The sequence below is a fragment of the Triturus cristatus genome, chromosome 8, assembly GCF_964204655.1.
Source record: "Triturus cristatus chromosome 8, aTriCri1.1, whole genome shotgun sequence".
NCBI lineage: Eukaryota > Metazoa > Chordata > Amphibia > Caudata > Salamandridae > Triturus > Triturus cristatus.
Genome location: NC_140591.1, coordinates 1,322,001,647 through 1,322,024,601, shown reverse-complemented (window position 1 = coordinate 1,322,024,601; position 22,955 = coordinate 1,322,001,647).

The following is a 22,955-nucleotide window of genomic DNA, read 5'->3' as shown; positions in this document are numbered from 1 at the left end:
TCCCAGCCCGTGGACTGCCTCCTGGGCAACGACCTTGAGAACTCCCCGTGGGGACAAGTGGAACGAAGAGCCCACCTCGAGATGATGAGCCTACCCGAGTGGGTAGGCGCCACCATGCGCTCAATGACTCTCAGGGCGCCTTCCTCCGAGGGGGGAGAGGCCATGCCGCTAAACACCGCCACCATCCCCGAGATCCAGAATGCACCACCAGAGGCCAACGACCCCCTTCTGGACGAACCGACCGCTCCCGACGAAGGGTCAGTGCCTTCCGACCCCGAAACCCTGACCAAACTCGGGGACTTGCCAGAACTGGCCCAGTGGCCCTGCGAAGGGGGCCCCTCCCGTGAAGAGTTCTGCCACGAACAATCCACCTGCCCGTCCCTCATGGGACCCCGACAACAGGCCGAGGCCCAAGCGGCAGGCGACCGGACTGGCACCCACTGGGTATACTGGGAGAACGGCCTCCTGTACAGCGAACAGAAGTCGGCCGAGTTGGGATCGGCCCGGGTACTAGTGGTACCCCTACGCTTCCGAAGTCTCCTCCTGGGCCTGGCCCATGATGTACCCCTGGCCGGACACTTAGGCCAAGATAAGACCTACCAACGACTCGTCACCCACTTCTATTGGCCCAAGATGCGAGCAAATGTGGAGGCCCACTGCAAGTCCTGCCCCACGTGCCAGGCCAGCGGAAAGAGTGGGGGCAAGCGCAAGGCTCCGCTACAACCCTTCCCCGTCGTCAGTACCCCTTTTGAGCGGGTAGGAATCGACATTGTGGGACCGCTGGACCCCAAGACCGCCCAGGGCCACCGGTTCATCCTCGTCCTGGTGGATCATGCCACCCGTTACCCCGAAGCCATCCCTCTCCGCACCGTGACGGCCCCCGTGGTAGGCCGGGCCTTGATGGGGATCTTCTCCCGCATGGGGTTCCCCCGCGAAGTCGTGAGTGACCGGGGTACGAACTTTATCTCCCGATATATGAAGTCCCTCTGGCAGCAGTGCGGAGTATCGTACAAATTCACCACCCCGTACCACCCCCAAGGAAACGGCCTAGTCGAGCGCTTTAACAAAACACTGAAAGGAATGATCATGGGCCTCGAGGAACCCCTACGCCGGAGGTGGGACGTCCTCCTCCCATGTCTCCTGTTCGCCTACCGGGAGGTTCCCCAAAAATCCCTGGGATTCAGCCCATTCGAACTACTATATGGACACCCCGTCCGAGGACCCCTGAGCCTTGTCAAGGAGGGGTGGGAAACAACCCCCCGGGGGACCCCTCCGGATGTGTTCCGATACATCTTGGCGCTCCGCAACCAGACCCGGAAATTCAGAGAACTCGCAGAAGCGAACCTCGAGGCTAGTCAGGAAGAAATGAAGCGCTGGTATGACCAGAATGCTACGCTGGTCGAGTTTCAGCCGGGCCAACAAGTCTGGGTCATGGCCCCGGTGAGACCCTGCGCCCTCCAAGATAAATGGACTGGGCCCTTCAAGGTGGTCGAGCGGAAGAGCCAGGTCACCTATCTCGTCGATGTGCAGTCCCCGCGGAACCCCCTCCGGGTTCTCCACGTGAACCGCCTCAAACCTCACTTTGTACGGACCGAATTGAGTTTACTCCTGACCACCGACGATGGGGCCGAAGAAGACACCGAGCCCCTTCCAGACCCCCTGGGGGCGAAAGAGACCGATGGGTCCGTGGAGGGAGTGAGACTGTCAACCGCCCTCACAGCCCAACAGTCCGACGACTGCCGCCAGCTACTAGGGCAGTTCGCGGACCTCTTTTCCCTGACCCCTGGGGTCACCAACTGGTGTGTCCACGACGTGAACACCGGCGACAGCCAGCCAGTGAGACATCGGGCCTACCGGGTCCCTGATCGGGTCCGAACCTGCATCCAGACCGAGGTGGCGAAGATGCTAGACCTCGGGGTGATTGAACCCTCCGACAGCCCCTGGGCCAGCCCGGTAGTCCTGGTTCCGAAAGCGACTACCCCGGGTGTTGCCCCCGAGCTGAGGTTTTGCGTGGACTACCGCGGACTCAATGCAGTCACCCGAGCGGACGCTCACCCTATCCCCCGTGCCGACGAGCTCATTGACCGCCTTGGGGCCGCTCGCTACCTCAGCACCTTCGACCTGACTAGTGGATACTGGCAGATTGCCCTCACCGGGCGAGCCAAGGAGGGCTCCGCCTTCTCCACCCCGGATGGGCACTACCGCTTTAGGGTGATGCCGTTTGAAATGAAGAACGCCCCGGCCACCTTCCAGCGGCTGGTGAACCGGGTCCTGTCCGGACTAGAGGGGTTCAGCGCAGCATACCTCGACGACATAGCGGTCTTCAGCTCCCAATGGACCGAGCACCTCCAGCACCTCCGTCAAGTCCTGCTGGCTCTGCGCCGGGCCGGCCTCACCATCAAAGCCAGCAAATGTCAAATTGGGCACGGCTCCGTAACCTATCTGGGGCACCAGGTGGGAAGTGGGCAGGTCGCCCCCCTCCAGCCGAAGATCGACGCCATCTTGTCCTGGGAACCCCCCGCAACCCAAACGGAAGTCCGGGCCTTCCTGGGCCTCACCGGCTACTACCGAAGGTTTATTAAGAACTATGGCAGCATCGCAGGCCCCCTCACAGAACTAACCTCCAAACAACACCCCAAGAAAGTACACTGGACTCCCTCCTGCCAGAAGGCGTTCGACACCCTAAAGGCCGCCATGTGCGCGGCTCCAGTGCTCAAAGCACCCGACTACGCCCAGGAGTTTGTGGTCCAGACGGACGCCTCGGAACACGGCATCGGGGCAGTCGTCTCCCAGTTCGACGACAAAGGCATAGATCGGCCCATAGCCTTCATCAGCCGAAGGTTGCTGCCCCGGGAACAGCGGTGGAGCACCATTGAGAGAGAGACCTTTGCAGTAGTCTGGGCCCTCAAAAATCTACGGCCCTACCTGTTCGGGACACACTTCCGAGTACAAACGGATCACCGCCCCTTGCGGTGGCTGATGCAGATGCGGGGAGAAAACCCCAAGTTGCTACGCTGGTCCATCTCCCTCCAAGGGATGGATTTCACGGTGGAACATCGCCCCAGGACGGACCACGCCAACGAGGACGGCCTGTCCCGATTCTTCTGCTTCAGCGAGGAGAACCCCCAAGTGGATGGGTAGTTCTCCCCGCCTTTCAGCTGGGGGGGGCACGTGTGAGACCGGCCTCGTGGCGTGGGCCCTCCCGACCAGCAAGTTACCCTACAACCACGCCGAACCTCGTGGACACGGCCTTCCGGCTTCCGTGGGCCAACATCCCGAGGGCGAACAAAACCCCCCCCCCCCCAAACCAGACCGAGAGGCGCCGACCCTGTCACACCTCTGGTCTCTCCCCCGAGGGAGGTTTCGATCGACCACCAGGCCCCCGGTGAGCGGGCGCCTCGCCTGCTGGGTGTCTGGAGTTCCTCCCAGACCCACCTGAACAGATCAAAGGGCCGAGGGACAGGAAACCCCGTCACACCGCCCCCCAGGCACCAGACCCCTCTCCGCGAGGACTCCGGACTTCAAAGAGGAGGGGGAGTATAACAAGGGGTGCTGAAGGGACGGGAGCAGAGAAGAACTGGACTGACGAGAGCCTGCTGACTTGGTCGCGGCTCGATCGCTCACCGAAACAGAAGAACGCTACCCGAACTCTGAACCACCTGAGCCCTGCGGACGCTGTCGCGGCTACCCGAACTCTGAACCATCTGAGCCCTGCTGACGCTGTCGCGGCTCCCCGAACTCTGAACCATCTGAGCCCTGCTGACGCTGTCGCGGCTCCCCGAACTCTGAACCATCTGAGCCCTGCTGACGCCGTCGCGGCTCCCTGAACTACGACCCTCCGGTGCCTGCTGAGTGACTCGCGGCCCGCTCCTCCAAGAGAATCGGCAGAGATTGCCGAGAGAAGCAACATCCCCTCAGCTCGAGGATTGAGAGCTGTGCGCCGGATACCTCGCAGAGACACTGATTCAAAGACTGTCCCGCTACCCCTTTTCCCTCATCACGAGATCGCTGCCGCTTGTGGCATTAATTCTGCACCTGCCTGCCGGATCATAAAGATCCCTGACAACCACCGATAAAAGCATATTATCTTACAACGAATTACTGTGTGGTGTCCCTCTATCCGAAGAGAGAGTAAGCGCAGCGTGTGCGATCCTAGGTACGAGACCCTTCCAGGAAAGGGCCTCCCTGCTCTTGCTCGGCCTAACTCTGGGTAAGGTGGGCCTCCGGGTGGTCGGGAACGCATTCCGCAGCCTCCCCGGGGAACGCCTTCCAACAGTGGGTCAGACATAAGCTGCACACACTGGAAAATCAGTATTGCGCTTGGAGCACCACACATACACATAAAGTAAACACTGCACTGTTTGTGCGCTGTGGAGCCTGACACAACTGTAAACAAGGCATCATTTGTAGGGTGTTCCTACTGTGGTCAGACATAAGCTGCACACACTGCACTATACACAGAGTGAATACTGCACAGCTGGTATGGCAGGCTGTCCCTTTTTTACAACCCGTTCTGGGTTTAAAGTGCAATGTAACTCTGTAGCTGCACTGTTTCATCAAATGTTGTTGTGTACTTCTATATAGGCTTTCTGGAAACTAATCTAGGTCACAGCAAACCAATGGTATTATTTATTTGTTTTTTGTTTGTAAATACTCCCTTAAGGCATGTTTGGGTGGGAAGAACTTTCATTGGTATCAGCGTCACCATCTGTTGAACAATTGCTTGAACATACACTTCTAGACACAACAGATCCAGGACCTCAAGCAAATCGTTTCATTGGGTCCTAGGCAGGCCTTTCATGGTTATTTATCCATGTCACCATCTTTTGTGAAAAGCTAATCATTCTGTACTCTAAACCACAGGCTGTGACTAATTACACTACTTTATCAAATCGTAAACACTGGTCTACAGTCAACTTATGCTGGGAAAACAGCAACGGTCTTCACACAAAGCATTAAAAAATATATAATAGATTTTATGTACTTTAATTCCTGTCTTTGCTTTCTGTGCAAAGTGACGCAATTTAATAACGGCATTTACCTATTTAAAATATAAAATTGTGTCAGCCCAGTGATGCCACAAATTTCCCACACACAAATGTGTGAAAAAAGTGATTTTTTCAACTAAAATTAAGGTTTGCAGGGGATTCTGGGTAAGGAAATGTTGGGGGATCCACGTAAGCCATACCTCCCTGGAATTCCCCGGGTGTCTAGTTTTCAGGAATGTGTGGGTTTGGTAGGTTTCCCTAGATGGCCACCGAGCACGGGGCCAAAAACCCAGGTGACCCCACCTTGCAAAACCAGAATGTTTGGTGATAGGCAATTTTGATGTCGCCTCAATACGTTTTGGGCCCCTGCCTGTCGCGGGTACTTGGGCCTCCCACACGAGTGAGGCACCATTTTTATCGGGAGACCCGGGGGAACGCAGGGTGGTAGGAAATTTGTGTCAGCCCGGTGATGCCACAACTTTCCCACACAAAAATGTGTGAAAAAGTGATTTTGTCAACTAAAAGTGAGGTTTGCAGGGGATTGTGGCTAAGGAAACATTGGGGGATCCACGCAAGCCATACCTTCCTGGAATCCCCCAGGTGTCTAGTTTTCAGAAATGCGTGGGTTTGGTAGGTTTCCCTAGGTGCCGGCAGAGCAAAGGTTAAAAAACTACAGCTAGGCACTTTGCCAGCGTAATCGCTTGAGTCTAGTGGGCTTTTTGCCCCCTGGGGGGGTAGATTGGGGGCTACTGCCCCCATCTTCCTCCCGGAGGGGGCAGAAAGGCTGTAATTGTTGCGGGTGGGGGCATTGGCATGCCCGTTTTGGGCAGCCGCCACCCTAATTAAATTTTGCTCCAAAAAATCCCTGGTGTCTAGTGGGCTTTTAGCCCTGCCCCGGGGGGGGCAGATTGGGAGCTAATGCCAGGGGGGTAGGGCGTGGGGGCATGGGCATGCCTGTTTTGGGCAGCTCCCACCCTAATTCAAATCTGCCCCAACAAAATCCCTGGGGACTAGTGGGCTTTTTGCCCCCCCCCGGGGGTGCAGATTGGGGGCTAATGCCAGGGATTTTTTTGAGTAAATTTTAATTAGGGGGGGGGGGGTACCCTAATAAAAATGTTCCCAAAAAAATCTCTGGCGTCTAGTGGGGTTTTTGCCCCCCCCTCCCGGTGGGCAGATTGGGGGCAGAATGCCTACTAGACGCCAGGGATTTTTTTTAGGAAATTTTAATTAGGGTGGGGGTTGCCAAAAACGGGCATGCCAATGCCCCCACCCTAATAAAAATTTGCCCAAAAAAAGTACTGGATTGATGTAGTAGAGCGAATCCGCGGAAAGGTGGGAATTGCGCAGGTGGTAACGCCTAGGCACTGTCTCCTGGAGTTGGTACCACGACGCAAGAAAAGAAAAATGAAGAATAAGCTACTACACCTGGCACTGGTGCTGGCTAAACGGAGGGTGGCCATCTGTTGGATGGCTGAGAGATCTCCCACTTTTGTGAATTGGCTAAGGGATGTATCAGAGTGGACTTTGGGGGAGGAATTGCTCATTAAGGCCTGACGAAGAGACGAAAAGCTGGATGAGGACATAGCAAGTTGGAGAGAATTGTGTAGAGAACTGTTGTCTTCTGTGGGATCAGGCGGCGAACATTCTAGTGGGTCTGACGGGGATAATAGCATGTGAGGTGCTTGTTTCATCCCTAACGTTCTTTGTAATATGTCACTCTATGCGCTGTTCTGCTATGGAAAGTGTAAAAGTATAGTTACCTGTAATGGGCGCCTGGGACTCTCATGCGTGAACTAAAGATATGTCGTTGAGTAGTCCCGAAGGATTCTGTATACGACTGCTCAAGTTAGTTTTTTTCATTGATGAAAATGTATAAATAAACTTCTTTAAAATAACCTTTCAAAAATTTCACACTAATACTGTGAGACCGGCCTCGTGGCGTGGGCCCTCCCGACCAGCAAGTCACACGACAACCACGCCGAACCTCGTGGGCACGGCCTTCCAGCTTCCGTGGACCAACATCCCGAGGGCCGACCAGATCCCCAACACGCATGCCTGGCCAAGGGAGCGCGAACCCCCCAACCCAGACCAGACCGAGAGGCGCCGACTCTGTCACACCTCTGGACTCTTCCCGAGGGAGGTTTCGATCGGCCACCAGGCCCCCGGTTAGCGGGCGCCTCTCCTGCTGGGCGTCTGGAGTTCCTCCCGGACGCATATGAACAGATCAAGGGGCTGAGCGACAGGAAACCACGACACACCGCCCCCCAGGCACGAGACCCCTCTCCGCGAGGACTCCGGACTTCAAAGAGGAGGGGGAGTATAACAAGGGGTGCTGAAGCGACGAGAGGCAGAGAAGACCTGGACTGACGAGAGCCTGCTGACCTGGTCGCGGCTCGATCGCTCACTGAACAGAAGAACGCTATCCGAACTCTGAACCATCTGAGCCCTGCTGACGCCGTCGCGGCTCCCCGAATTCTGAACCATCTGAGCCCTGCTGACGCCGTCGCGGCTCCCCGAACTCTGAACCATCTGAGCCCTACTGACGCCGTCGCGGCTCCTCAAATTCTGAACCATCTGAGCCCTGCTGACGCCGTCGCGGCTCCCCGAACTCTGAACCATCTGAGCCCTGCTGACGCCGTCGCGGCTCCTCGAATTCTGAACCATCTGAGCCCTGCTGACGCCGTCGCGGCTCCCTGAACGACGACCCTCCGGTGCCTGCTGAGTGACTCGCGGCCCGCTCCTCCAAGAGAATCGGCAGAGATTGCCGAGAGAAGCATCATCCCCTCAGCTCGAGGATTGAGAGCTGTGCGCCGGATACCTCGCAGAGACACTGATTGAAAGACTGTCCTGCTACCCCTTTCCCCATCATCACAAGATCGCTGCCGCTTGTGTCAATAATACTGCACCTGCCTGCCGGATCATAAAGATCCCTGACGACAACTGATAAAAGCTTATTGCCTTATAACGACCTACTGTGTGGTGTCCCTCTATCCGAAGAGAGAGTAAACGCAGCGCGTGCGATCCTAGGTGCGAGACCCTTCCAGGAAGGGCCTCCCTGCTCTTGCTCGGCCTAATTCTGGGAAAGGTGGGCCTCAGGGTGGTCAGGAACCCATTCCACAGCCTCCCCGGGGAACGCTTTCCAACATTTGGTGGCAAGCGACGGGATCCGAGCCAACACCTAGAGATCGTGCAGTAGACGGCTGACGCACTACCGAGAAGAATGGAAGGAGAAACTTCCCTAGGTGCCGCAGGCACCAACCTGAGCACGGCATTTCAAAAAGACCAGTTAGAATCTTATACGCACCGAGAATTGAAACAATTTCGCAAAGACTTTGGAATCTCTACCACCGGACTAAGCACGAAAGAGGACTTCCAGGGGGCATTAAAAACCTGGGTCGAGGCAGAAACTCCCCGGTCACAAGCAGAAGGAGAGCACCCCAACGAACCACGAAGCAGCCCGGGGAGGAACGGCGCCCCCGAGGGGGGCCTATCCCCAGAGCAACTAGCAGACCGAGAAAGAAGTCGCAACCACGAACTGGAACTAGCAAAACTAAAAATCGAAGGAGAGATGAAACTGGCTGAGAAAAAACTGGCAGTAGAGCAGTTACGCCTACACGGAGAACTAGAGGAAAAGAAACGACAGAGAGAACATGAAGAAAAGAAACTCCAACTAGAGCACGAACGTAGCCTGAAGGAGATCGAGCTCAAGGCCAAGAGGGCGGAGGCCCGACCCTCGGAAACGCAACCCATCTCCTCCACCGTGGAACCAAAGGTCCACATCCCCAAAGATGTGGTGAAAGAGTACTATAAGAACGACGATATTCAGCAATGGTTCAAGGCCTACGAAGTCGCCATGACCTCCCACCGAGTCCCACAGAAAGACTGGGGGGCTGGGGTGTGGGGCCGGTTCCTGAGCGAGGGGAGAGATACCCTGCTGGACCTGCCCTCCACCGTGATGAACTCCTACAGTCACATGAAAGACGCTCTAGTAGCCAGATATGGGCTCACCCCTGAAATGTACCGGCAACGGTTTAGAGACTGCAAAAAGATACCCGGTACCACATGGGTGGAGTACGTGAACTTTTACAGCCGGGCCTTGGACGGATGGATCAAGGGCGGCAAGGTCTCCACCTTCGAGGAGCTGTTCGACCTAATCGCATGGGAACACTTGGCCGCGAATTGCTTCGTAGAGCTGCGCCAGCACCTCCTGGACAGCAAACTCACAGACCCTCGGAAACTGGCCGTCGAGGCTGACCGGTGGGTGAACACCCGGACCTCCCGGGGCCCGTGGGGGACTACGGTCGCCACAATCAGGGACCCCCCCGCCTGGGGGGCCGAGGGAACCAAGGCCGGCAAAGGGAGCTCCCGGGGGGATCCCCGCTCAGCCCTCCTAGAGGACAATCTCCGCCCTTTCCAGCTCCGCCTCCGGCCACCACCGGGCCACCAGGGAGGCCGGGACCCCGAGGGAGAATCACCTGTTTCCGCTGCCAGCAGACCGGACACTATGCCAGTGACCCTCAGTGTCCCCTGTACCAGCGGACCGCCACCACGGCCCCGCCGGCTCGACAGATGGCCTCGGTAGCCCTGGGAGAAGAGATGGAAGAATCCGAAGAATGGGAACCAGCCGCCATGGCCTTGGTCTCCCTAGGGGACCGGGAGATGGTCCCCGGAACGCCCCTGCCCGCCAACACGAAGAAGTACCGACAGCAGGTGACGGTCAACGGTCACCGCATCGAGGGGCTCCGGGACACGGGAGCAAGTGTCACGGCGGTCCATTGTCACCTGATTTCCGAGGATCAGATCCTGCCTGACGCCTTTTGCCCCGTCATCTCATCAGACAATTCCGAGAGCCTCTGCCGGATGGCCCTAGTCCCCTTCGAATGGGGGGGAGTCACCGGCAAGTTAAAAGTAGCGGTCCGAACCTCCCAGCCTGTGGACTGCCTCCTGGGCAACGACCTGGAGAACTCCCCGTGGGGACAAGTGGAACGAAGGGCCCACCTCGAGATGATGGGCCTACCCAAGTGGGTATGCGCCACCACGCGCTCGATGACTCTCCGGGCGCCTTCCTCCGAGGGGGGAGAGGCCATGCCCCTGAACACCGCCACCATCCCCGAGAGCCAGGATACACCACCAGAGGCCAACGACCCCCTTCTGGATGAACCAACCGCTCCCGGCGCAGAATCCGGGCCTTCCGATCCCGAAACCCTGACCAAACTCGGGGACTTGCCAGAACTGGCCCCGTGGCCCTGCGAAGGGGGCCCCTCCCGTGAAGAGTTCTGCCAGGAACAATCCACCTGCCCATCCCTCATTGGACCCCGACAACAGGCCGAGGCCCAAGCAGCAGGCGACCGGACTGGCACCCACTGGGTATACTGGGAGAACGGACTACTGTACAGTGAACAGAAGTCGGCCGAGTTGGGATCGGCCCGAGTACTAGTAGTACCCCTACGCTTCCGAAGTCTTCTCCTGGGCCTGGCCCATGATGTACCCCTGGCCGGACACTTAGGCCAAGATAAGACCTACCAGCGACTCGTCACCCACTTCTATTGGCCCAAGATGCGAGCAAATGTGGAGGCCCACTGCAAGTCCTGCCCCACGTGCCAGGCCAGCGGAAAGAGTGGGGGCAAGCGCAAGGCTCCGCTCCAACCCTTCCCCGTCGTCAGTACCCCTTTTGAGCGGGTAGGAATCGACATTGTCGGACCACTGGACCCTAAGACCGCCCAGGGCCACCGGTTCATCCTCGTCCTGGTGGACCATGCCACCCGTTACCCCGAAGCCATCCCTCTCCGCACCGTGACGGCCCCCGTGGTGGGCCGGGCCTTGATGGGGATCTTCTCCCGCATGGGGTTCCCCCGCGAAGTCGTGAGTGACCGGGGTACGAACTTTATCTCCCGATATATGAAGTCCCTCTGGCAGCAGTGCGGAGTATCGTACAAATTCACCACCCCGTACCACCCCCAAGGAAACGGCCTAGTCGAGCGCTTTAACAAGACACTGAAAGGGATGATCATGGGCCTCGAGGAACCCCTACGCCGGAGGTGGGACGTCCTCCTCCCATGTCTCCTGTTCGCCTACCGGGAGGTTCCCCAAAAATCCCTGGGATTCAGCCCATTCGAACTGTTATATGGACACCCCGTCCGAGGACCCCTGAGCCTGGTCAAGGAGAGGTGGGAAGCAACCCCCCGGGGGACCCCCCCAGACGTGTTCCGATACCTCTTGGCGCTCCGCAACCAGACCCGAAAATTCAGGGAGCTCGCAGAAGCAAACCTCGAGGCCAGTCAAGAAGAGATGAAGCGCTGGTATGACCAGAATGCTACGCTGGTCGAGTTTCAGCCAGGCCAACAAGTCTGGGTCATGGCCCCGGTGAGACCCTGCGCTCTCCAAGATAAATGGACTGGGCCCTTCAAGGTGATCGAGCGGAAGAGCCAAGTCACATACCTCATCGATGTGCAGTCCCCGCGGAACCCCCTCCGGGTTCTCCATGTGAACCGCCTCCAGCCCCACTTTGTGCGGACCGAATTAAGTCTACTCCTGGCCACCGACGATGGGGCCGAAGAAGACACCGAGCCCCTCCCAGACCCCCTGGGGGCGAAGGAAACCGATGGATCCGTGGAGGGAGTGAGACTGTCGACCGCCCTCACAGCCCAACAGACCGACGACTGCCGCCAGCTACTAGGACAGTTCGCGGATCTCTTCTCCCTGACCCCCGGGGTCACCAGCTGGTGTGTCCACGACGTGGACACCGGAGACAGCCCGCCAGTGAGACATTGGGCCTACCGGGTCCCTGATCGGGTCCGGACCTGCATCCAGACCGAGGTGGCAAAGATGTTAGACCTTAGGGTGATTGAACCCTCCGACAGCCCCTGGGCCAGCCCGGTAGTCCTGGTTCCGAAAGCGACTACCCCGGGTGTTGCCACCGAGCTGAGATTCTGCGTGGACTATCGAGGCCTCAATGCGGTCACCCGAGCAGACGCTCACCCTATCCCCCGTGCCGACGAACTCATTGACCGCCTTGGGGCCGCCTGCTACCTCAGCACCTTCGACCTGACCAGTGGGTACTGGCAGATTGCCCTCACCGAGGGAGCCAAGGAGCGCTCCGCCTTCTCCACCCCGGATGGGCACTACCGCTTTAGGGTGATGCCGTTCGGAATGAAAAATGCCCCGGCCACCTTCCAGCGGCTGGTGAACAGGGTCCTGGCCGGACTAGAGGGGTTTAGCGCAGCATACCTTGACGACATAGCAGTCTTCAGCTCCCAATGGACCGAGCACTTCCAGCACCTACGTCAAGTCCTGCTGGCTCTCCGCCGGGCCGGCCTCACCATCAAAGCTAGCAAATGTCAAATTGGGCACGGCTCCGTAACTTACCTGGGGCACCAGGTGGGGAGTGGGCAGGTCGCCCCCCTCCAGCCGAAGATCGACGCCATCTTGTCCTGGGAACCCCCTGCAACCCAGACGGAAGTCCGAGCCTTCCTGGGCCTCACCGGCTACTACCGAAGATTCATTAAAAACTATGGCAGCATCGCAGGCCCTCTCACAGAACTAACCTCCAAAAAACACCCCAAGAAAGTACACTGGACTCCCGCCTGCCAGAAGGCGTTCGACACCCTAAAGGCCGCAATGTGCGCGGCTCCAGTACTCAAAGCACCCGACTACGCCCAGGAGTTTGTGGTCCAGACGGACGCCTCAGAACACGTCATCGGAGCAGTCCTCTCACAATACGACGACAAAGGTATCGATCAGCCCATAGCCTTCATCAGCCGAAGGATACTGCCCCGGGAACAGCGGTGGAGCACAATTGAACGAGAGACGTTCGCCGTAGTCTGGGCTCTCAAAAAGCTGCGGCCCTACCTGTTCGGAACACACTTCCGGGTGCAAACGGATCATCGACCCCTGCGGTGGTTGATGCAGATGCGAGGGGAAAACCCCAAGCTGCTACGCTGGTCCATCTCTCTCCAGGGGATGGATTTCACTGTGGAACATCGCCCCGGGACTGACCACGCCAACGCGGACGGCCTGTCCCGATTCTTCCGCTTCAGCGAGGAGAACTCCCAAGTGGATGGGTAGTTCTCCCCGCCTTTCAGCTGGGGGGGGCACGTGTGAGACCGGCCTCGTGGCGTGGGCCCTCCCGACCAGCAAGTCACACGACAACCACGCCGAACCTCGTGGGCACGGCCTTCCAGCTTCCGTGGACCAACATCCCGAGGGCCGACCAGATCCCCAACACGCATGCCTGGGCAAGGGAGCGCGAACCCCCCAACCCAGACCAGACTGAGAGGCGCCGACTCTGTCACACCTCTGGACTCTTCCCGAGGGAGGTTTCGATCGGCCACCAGGCCCCCGGTGAGCGGGCGCCTCTCCTGCTGGGCGTCTGGAGTTCCTCCCGGACGCATATGAACAGATCAAGGGGCTGAGCGACAGGAAACCCCGACACACCGCCCCCCAGGCACGAGACCCCTCTCCGCGAGGACTCCAGACTTCAAAGAGGAGGGGGAGTATAACAAGGGGTGCTGAAGGGACGAGAGGCAGAGAAGACCTGGACTGACGAGAGCCTGCTGACCTGGTCGCGGCTCGATCGCTCACTGAACAGAAGAACGCTATCCGAACTCTGAACCATCTGAGCCCTGCTGACGCCGTCGCGGCTCCCCGAATTCTGAACCATCTGAGCCCTGCTGACGCCGTCGCGGCTCCCCGAACTCTGAACCATCTGAGCCCTGCTGACGCCGTCGCGGCTCCTCGAATTCTGAACCATCTGAGCCCTGCTGACGCCGCCGCGGCTCCCCGAACTCTGAACCATCTGAGCCCTGCTGACGCCGCCGCGGCTCCTCTAATTCTGAACCATCTGAGCCCTGCTGACGCCGTCGCGGCTCCCTGAACGACGACCCTCCGGTGTCTGCTGAGTGACTCGCGGCCCGCTCCTCCAAGAGAATCGGCAGAGATTGCCGAGAGAAGCATCATCCCCTCAGCTCGAGGATTGAGATCTGTGCGCCGGATACCTCGCAGAGACACTGATTGAAAGACTGTCCCGCTACCCCTTTCCCCATCATCACAAGATCGCTGCCGCTTGTGGCAATAATACTGCACCTGCCTGCCGAATCATAAAGATCCCTGACGACAACTGATAAAAGCTTATTGCCTTATAACGACCTACTGTGTGGTGTCCCTCTATCCGAAGAGAGAGTAAACGCAGCGCGTGCGATCCTAGGTGCGAGACCCTTCCAGGAAGGGCCTCCCTGCTCTTGCTCGGCCTAATTCTGGGAAAGGTGGGCCTCAGGGTGGTCAGGAACCCATTCCACAGCCTCCCCGGGGAACGCTTTCCAACAAATACCATCTGTAGGGGGGCGTGGCTGACCGCCCAAAATGGCGGACGTGATCTAGTGGAGCTCCGGTCCTCCCGGGGGAAAAGTAAGAAATAACTTTGCCGTGCGGCTGCTAAGACGACCTTACACAATGACCCTGAGGAAAGGAACCCCTCCGGAACCTAACTGCCGCTTATAGGGCATGAAACGACCCCCGAGGACAACTGCGGAGCCGTGGGGCCTGGAGGACGGTGGAAGCCGCAAGCTGGATTGGCACGGCGGCCCGGGTGCCGGACGGGCTGTGGAGCGGAGTGAGCCTGACGCGGGGCGGGCCCCTGGCTGACACGTCCGACCTCCTTGGTTCTCCCTGTTACCGCCAGCCGCGGTGCGGCGCGGGTGCCCGGGAGCTGAGCTGGATCGGTGGAAGACGGAATTGCCTGCCCGTCCCCATTTTGAAGTGTGTGGGGGAGGGCTGCGCGAAGGTGCCACGCACAGTCCAGAAGACCGTCGGAACCTGCACGAAGGTACGCCGGTACATATGATTAGGCTGGGACGGTGCTGGTGAGGTGAGGTGGAGTAAAGACGGAGAGCCCCCTGCCCCTGGGCTTGGTCTCTACCCGATCCTGCATGTGAGGCCGCCGTGTGAGCCCGCGGAGGTTATGTGACCTAGGAGCGCTGCCGTGCTACGTGAGGAGGGGTGAGAGTACGGCTTCGGGTGAAAGACGGTCTTTCGGGCGATTTCGCGGTCCCCTCCCTCCCCCTCCTGGAGGGAGGGGGAGGCATTCTAGCTGCCCAGACATAGCTGGCCAACGTGTGTGGACTATACCTGGGCTCCCCCTCTGCCCCGAATGTGAAGATTCCAGACTTCTCTCGAGCACTCACTGGGGCCGCCCTGCTGTTGTCGAAACCATCTATTCGCAGGTTGGAAGTACCAGTGCCTGGGGTGGCTCGCCTGGAACCCGGAGGGGTCTACGGGGGCGTAGCGCTAACAACACCAGAAGAACTCTGGGACCGCCTTGTGGGCGCAGTGGGAGCAGTCTGGCCCTGAGTCCAGCAGCTATAACATGGGCAGGAACCGGACTAAACCACCAGTGGAGCACCGAGACCAGGACCAGTCGGGACCCATGCTGTCACACGTCAGCGGGACGCCTGGACTGGGGACTGTGGGAGAGCAAACGGCAGGGGCCCCGGATAAACTAGACCTTATCCTGAAGGAAATTCGGGACACTAGAATGGCTCTAGAGACACAAATTGGAACCCTCACCACCGGCCTTACTCTCCTTCGAGCGGATCATGGCACACTGTCTGATAAGGTCAAAGGTCAGGACAGGACACTTCTGGACCTTACTCCGAAGGTTGAAACCCATTCCTCCACTATTAAAGACCTACATCAACAAATGTCGAGATTACAAGATCGTGTGGAGGATGCGGAAAGCCGCAGCCGACGCAATAATATACGCGTTATTGGTCTGCCGGAACGCAGCGAAGGGGGTAAGGCAGCTGAATTTATGGAGACATGGTTCAGAGACCATATTGCACCGACGGGACTTTCGGATTTCTTCTGCGTGGAACGCGCCCACCGGATCCCGACTGGATTGCCAAGACCTGGAGCATCGCCTCGCCCTCTGATAGTCAAAATCCTTTATTACCGCGATCGTGATCTACTCTTACAAAAGGCCAGAGAAAAATCGACCGTGTATTTTGAGAACCAACGCATATCGCTTTATCCAGATTACACGGTTATGGTACAACGTCGAAGATCATCATATCAAGTGGTAAAAAGGAAACTACAAAAGGCGCACGTCAAATACGCACTTCTGTTTCCTGCCCGACTGAAAATTGTCCACGACGGCAAGTCCCACTTTTTCGAGAGCCCAGCGGATGCCGAGGAGTGGATGGAGGTGATGGCAATTGCCCCCAGGCAATGCAGCAGATCTAACAATCCTCTGCGACATTCGGACCTACGTTCCGTAAGTGGTTCACCCAGACCCCAGCTGTCTCCTCGGAGTGATGGCAGTGCAGGACCTACGCGGTTGCTATGGTGGGAACGTTCCGAGAAGACTCTAACAAGCTGCACACTGACGACAGTGTGCACCACTCAGACTCTGAGCATAGCCTGAACTTGTTCCCATCAGTGACCCCTTGCACTGCGGACGACGTCCTGGACGCCTGAAACCGTAATGTAAAAATTTTGCAAATTCTGTATTATCCTTGATTGGTGCTGCTCGAACTTCCGCCTAGAAGTGGAACTTGGCTTCCCGCAGAAAATGGGCCATGTCATTCTGTATGCTGAGATACTTGGGATCATACTCTTAACCCTGTTCTGCGGGCTCACCTAAGACACTGGGTGATACTCTGACTCTATAATTTTGCTGAGGGTGGGCTTTGTGGGTCTGGATGGGTCTACCTTATTGCTAATATGGTCTGCAGTTGTTTCTTCATGCCAAAAGTCCGAGGGTTGGCTGCACGACATTTACTTATTTTGTCACTTAGTCCTTCCCCCGGGGGTACAATACCGTTGAGCCGCTGGAGTAACCGCCAGCTTCTATTTAAAATCTGGATGGGGGTCAGCTGTCTCCCCAACCGCGTATGCACCGTGATATGTTTTTTATTGTTTATGTTTCATAGTTGGGCACCGTGTGGTTCTGGCGCTGCGCAATGGTTTGTTGTTAGGTTGGGGATATGGGTCTCCTGGTCGGTCAAACAATACAAATCTTCCGAGTATAGAACAGTAATACAACACATATGTCGAAATCTACTCATAATATAGGGAACTACACATTGCTCACTTGGAATGTGCGAGGGCTGGGAGCAATACAGAAGCGTCACCGCATCCACACATACCTCCTTCCTCACAAAATCCACATCGCATTGATACAAGAATCCCACCTTGTTGAGTCCGAAACTCAAAAACTACGCAAGAAATGGAGGGGACAATTATACTCTACTATTTATTCAGCTTTTGCCAGAGGCGCCACTATCTGGGTCAGACATGGGGTCCCGTTTCTGGAAGTTGAGCGTAGGATGGATGATCAGGGACGATACATACTAGTAAAAGGCACCCTTGATTGCTCCCCAGTAGTTTTGGGCAGCATCTATGGCCCAAATTTTGAACTTGAGCTGTTTTTTCAACGGCTGGGGGCGGCACTGACGGATTGGGATATACACGACCTACATACAATGATCGATAGGTTCCTGGGCTCTAACTCTGTCCTCACTCGAGCACAGCTCTCCACTTACTTAGCCAAAACCTTCTCGGACCACTGCCCTCTTACACTGACGCTAGCTTGGGAGAGGGTGCCCACCCCGGTCCCCACCTGGTCACTGCGTCCACAGCTTCTGGAGGATGCTCTCTTTCGTACACACCTTGCTACCGCCCTCACTAACTACCGAGCCGAAAATTGGAATACAGCCTCCTCATGTCTGGTTGACTGGGATGCCATGAAAGTACGGGGGGTGGCCATTGGGCAACTGGTGGGAGCCAGACAGGAGATACACAAACGGTTAATGGAAATAGAACAACGCCTGAATAGGTTAGAGAAGGAGGCCGTGACTTATCCGGATAAACGTGCGGCGCTACAGGAGGCTCATATAGATCATGCGTCAACCCTGGAATCCCTGCGAACAATAGACTACAGCTCATTTATTAACCGTAAACACTCTGAGGCGGACAGATCCGGAACTTTATTAGCTCGATTGATTAGGGACAAACCAGAAACGCCGGTTATCACTAGTGTCCGTACACCTCAGGGCCGACTAGTGCATACGCAACAAGAAATCAATGTCGATTTTCACTCCTACCTTACAACAATCTATGCTGCACCGCCGTCGGTAGAGGAACACTTACTTGCGGACTTCTTGCGAGACCTTCCCTTTCCCGTAATCTCAAATGATATACGCGCTACTATTGATGGTCTCATTACGCAAATGGAAATAAGAGCGGCAATTAAAGGCCTAAACCGTAATAAAGCGCCCGGAATTGACGGACTGCCGGTCGAATTCTATCAGACCTACTCGGAGTCCCTGGTGCCCATGCTGGACTCTGTATATAAAACGGCTTTTAAGACTGGCCGCCTACTGCGATCTACTATGCATGCGCTGGTTACGTCCATACCGAAGCCAGGCCGGGATAGTACTGAAATGGCGAATTATAGGCCCCTGTCCTTGCTGGCAACAGAATACAAAATTCTGAGCAAAGCTCTGGCTAATCGGATGCAACCATTCTTCATAAGCTCATACATTGCGATCAATGCGGCTTCTTACCGAATCGAAGCACCTCCCTGAACATCAGGAGACTGCACTATGTCATGACTGCCACTCCCGCTGACTGTCCCTTGGCCGGCTCTATAGCGCTAGACCTTCGACAGGCTTTTGATTCACTTTCCTGGGACTTCCTGTTCGCCATATTGAAGCGATTCGGGTTCCCGGACTCCTTCCTCAAATGGGTGAGGCTACTTTATACGCTGCCCACTGCCAGGGCGCGATCCGGCCAGCACATTTCGGAGGAATATGCTATCCATAGGGGCACAAGACAGGGGTTGGCTCTGGAGCCACTGGCTTTGGCGCTGAGGCGCTCAGCGGACAAACTGGGCATTCCTTTGGAGGGCACGGACCATTTGTTGTCCATATATGCGGACGACATTTTATTGTTCCTACGTAACCTTTCGGCTGATAACGCCCCGCTCCCTGAGATATTCGATACATTTGCACGCCTATCTGGTTTAACCATAAACCCTGGGAAGTCGACAACCTTTTTCTTTCACGACACCCCGGACACTTCCCAACTACGGTTCAGAGATATTTGGGTGTATACATATACAGGACACAAGCGGATCAGATTGAGGGCAACATCATGCGCGCCATTACATCACTGAGAGCCAGTATTACATTTTGGACCTCCTTATCTCTATCGATCATAGGACGGATTACCATCTCTAAGATGGTAATGTTACCCCGCTTGCTTTACTATTTTGTGAATTTACCAGTGGTCCTCCCACAGCACATTTTCAATACACTTAACACCCTTCTTATATACCTTATTTGGGGAGCGGGACGTCGACGGGTTGGTCTACAGAAGTTACAGTTGGGGACCCAGAGGGGGGGTTTGGGAGTGCCCGATTTCCGGGGATATTACTTGGCGAGCCAGCTCCAATGGCTGTTCTACTGGGTTGCGGGATGGAACCTACAAGAAATAGGGTTTACACCATACAGAGTGGACAGGGGCGGACTACACACGCTGCTGCTACCTAAAGCCATAATCCCTAGGGACTGCCCCCCTCTGTTAAAGGTCGCCCTCCATTGTTGGAAGAGAGCACTAACGTACACTTCCATAATAGCGCCTTATTCTCCTAATATTCCTCTATTGGGTATCCCAACCCCACAGGGTCCCCTTACTAAGGCCAGAACGAGAGGGTGGGCAGACTGTGGAGTGGAGGAGATCAGGACATTTTTTCAGGAAGGGGCTCTGCTAAATTACGCCTCATTTATACAAGCCACCGAGACTCCACCCCAACTGTATTTCCTACATGCCACGGTGACACACTTTATTAAAAATACCTGGGCGCCGCAACGCGTAGAGCCGCAGCAACTTAGCCTAGTACACCTTCTATACTACATGGGCTCTGGGTGACACTTAGTACGGTGGCTTTACACCGGTATCCGCACACATGCGGCGACTTCCCTCACAACTCTTAGAACACGCTGGTCGGTAGACGCCCATACTGACCTGACTGATAAAGCATGGGACTGTATGCTTGAACATCCGAAACTAGTGTCACGGAATGCAAAGCTAAAATGTATCCAATCCATGATCCTCCATAGAGCATACCTTACTCCCAAGAGACTCCATTGCATGTTCCCTCATTCCCCGCACTGCTGCCCGCGCTGCAAAGAGGATGAAGCTAACTTTCTGCACATGATGTGGTCATGTCCCCGTCTGACAAATTACTGGGGGGAGGTCTGCCAAACTTTACATACAATCACTCATCTCCCTGTTCCCACTGACGTATTACACTGCCTTGTTGGATTACGCAGGATTACGCAAAAGATCAGGTACACAAAAGGTACAGTTAAAATTCCTAGATCTGGCGTTTATACTGGCGGCCAGGGCTTTGACCACTAGATGGAAATCCCCCAGATGCCCAACAATGTCTGTATGGCAAACGGAGCTACTCCAGTGGGGACGGTCAGAGGGGATTGCTCTGCGCCGAGAGGAAGATAGGGGACACCGTAAGAAACCCATCTCGATAGAATGGGCAGCCATGATACAACAACTGGCCTCTGATCTGACTCTCTCTCCCCCCCCTTTTTTTTTTTTTGACATGCGTCACTGGAGATATCTTCAGAACAACTCAACAAGAGGGTATATCTTTCGAGGCCATACGACTAATGGTAACCTACTTGATTTACCTGTTATCAGCATAGACACGACCAGGAGAGGGAATGGGAGGGTTAGGGAGGGGGGGATAGTTTGGGGAGTGGATCGAAATTGCTGTTCTTTGTCATACAAATTAATGTACTAAATGCTCAATTCCGATACTGTAACAATAATTGCGTAGGTAATATTTGTATTCTGATACACGCGGAAATAGATTATGCCTGTTCCAGGAAAGTAAGTGTCATAATACCTGTACGCTGCTTCGGTCTATTTGCTTAAAGTTTAAAATGACTAAGCTTAAAGATTTCTGTTATGTACAATTCAAAGAAGTCATCAATAAAGTGTGTTAAAAAAAAAATAGCATCTGTAATATCCTGTCAGTAATTACTTATTCTGAATCCTATAAACACTGTTGCTAGATGCTTCTTTTGTCCCCTTGGTAATCTTATTTTTAAGTCATCTAGGTCCTGCTGCTAGCTGCTACTTTAATTCCATTGCAAATATCTCATTGCAAAACATATAGACACTGCTGCATTAGTTTCTTTTTTCTCTGCTTTATCTGTGTGTTGTGTTACATACCTACTAGTATTATGCAGAAGATGATTGATTATGTGGCAAATGCGGCAAATCCAAAATCATGCGGAAAACACCACAGCCGCAAAATTGCATCATTTTAGTGACACTGACTAAAACATGGAAATGTGCAATGTACTGTAACTAGGAATGAGATTATGAAATGCTCACATTTGTCCCCTGCCCTATGGGTGAGAATATATTCAGCCAAGCACCATATCTTCCTTGTGATCTGGCAGAGAACAGACAGACAAGCATACTCTAGAAGGCACTGTAACTCCACATTAAGGGGCTGATTTAGAGTGGATGGGTTACTCAGTCCCAAACGGGACAGATATCCTGCCCATCGTATTACAAGTGAATTAGATCGAGTGGTAATTGTAAAATGGCGGGCAGGATATCTGTCACATATGTGACGGAGTAACCCATCCGTGGAACTAAATCAGGTCCTACTGCCTAGGTAATGAGCAGGCATTTATGATTCCCTTGTGGCTTCTCATCCATGGAGGCATCTACTGCCACTTTCTGAATAATATAATGTATGCCTCATCCTAAAGTATATTACAGTGTGCATTATACACAGACTAAAATATATAAACACTCTCAGAACTCCCCACACAGAAATAGCCATACTTGAGGTGCAGAAGGCTTCTCACAGCCTTGAGCCCTGGTGCCGCTGCACCTGCTGCATCATTGGCAGGTAAACCCCTGTCCTGGGGCCCCAAAACACACCACCCAACAGCAGGTTGCTGTAGGAGAGTAGGGTCTGCAATCCTATGATCACCCAGATTTTTGCTTTTGCTTCATTGGTTTACGACTTTCCCTGGCTGTGGGCCTGCCAATCAGACCCACAGCCTAGCTGTTCTCTCTCGAAATTAACACACATGTACGTTAGGTGCATCCACTAATTGGAACTGGGCCGCCTTGTCAGTCCCTGTCTCAGCATACCACAGGTATCCAGGGCATCGGTGTACCCAGGGCCTACCAGGGGCTGCAGCATGTATTATGCCACCCTTGGATGGCCGTCCAAATCTGACACAACTGGCTGCACGACAGCTGGGGCAAAGTGGTGTAGTCACCCGTTGCTGTAGGTGTAGTATTCCTACACCTAACCCTAAAATGGGCACATGGATTCCTATCAGTCACTCCTATGGCAGGCCTTATCAATCCTGAAGGCAGAGTGCTGGGAATCATGTGGGACGGTGCTCTGGCGCGAGCTGAGCCTATCGACGGCTTGCGGAACCAAGTCCTAATAGCCGTTCCATGGTGACGCGGGCCAACTACTTTAACATGCATTATAATCCTTGCGGTTATTTGCTAACTTTGGCATCGCATCACCCACACATGTCGAGTAAGGTGTCATACGAATTGGGATACGAACCCCTCGCCAATTCTGGCGACGAGGTTAGCATTCCCCCCTTTTTAGAGGGGCACGACATGGAAGTAACCTTGAACCCCGGTTAGAAGTTGACTCAAGCCTCAGCATCACAAAATGGATGCTGCCACCAGACACAAGTCTGACCTCCTGCTGCTGGGAGACCTTCCAGCGGAGGGAGCTTGGACAAAGGGTTTCCTGTCGAGGGCGGTGTTAGCACCATCCCAGACAGGGTTTGTGTATCCCAGGTAGGCAGGGCTGAAAGGAAGGTGATTGCAAGTGGCACCCCGGTGCTCACTGTGCATAGCCCGGCTCAAACCAGTTTCGGGGGCAACCCTGCCCCTGAG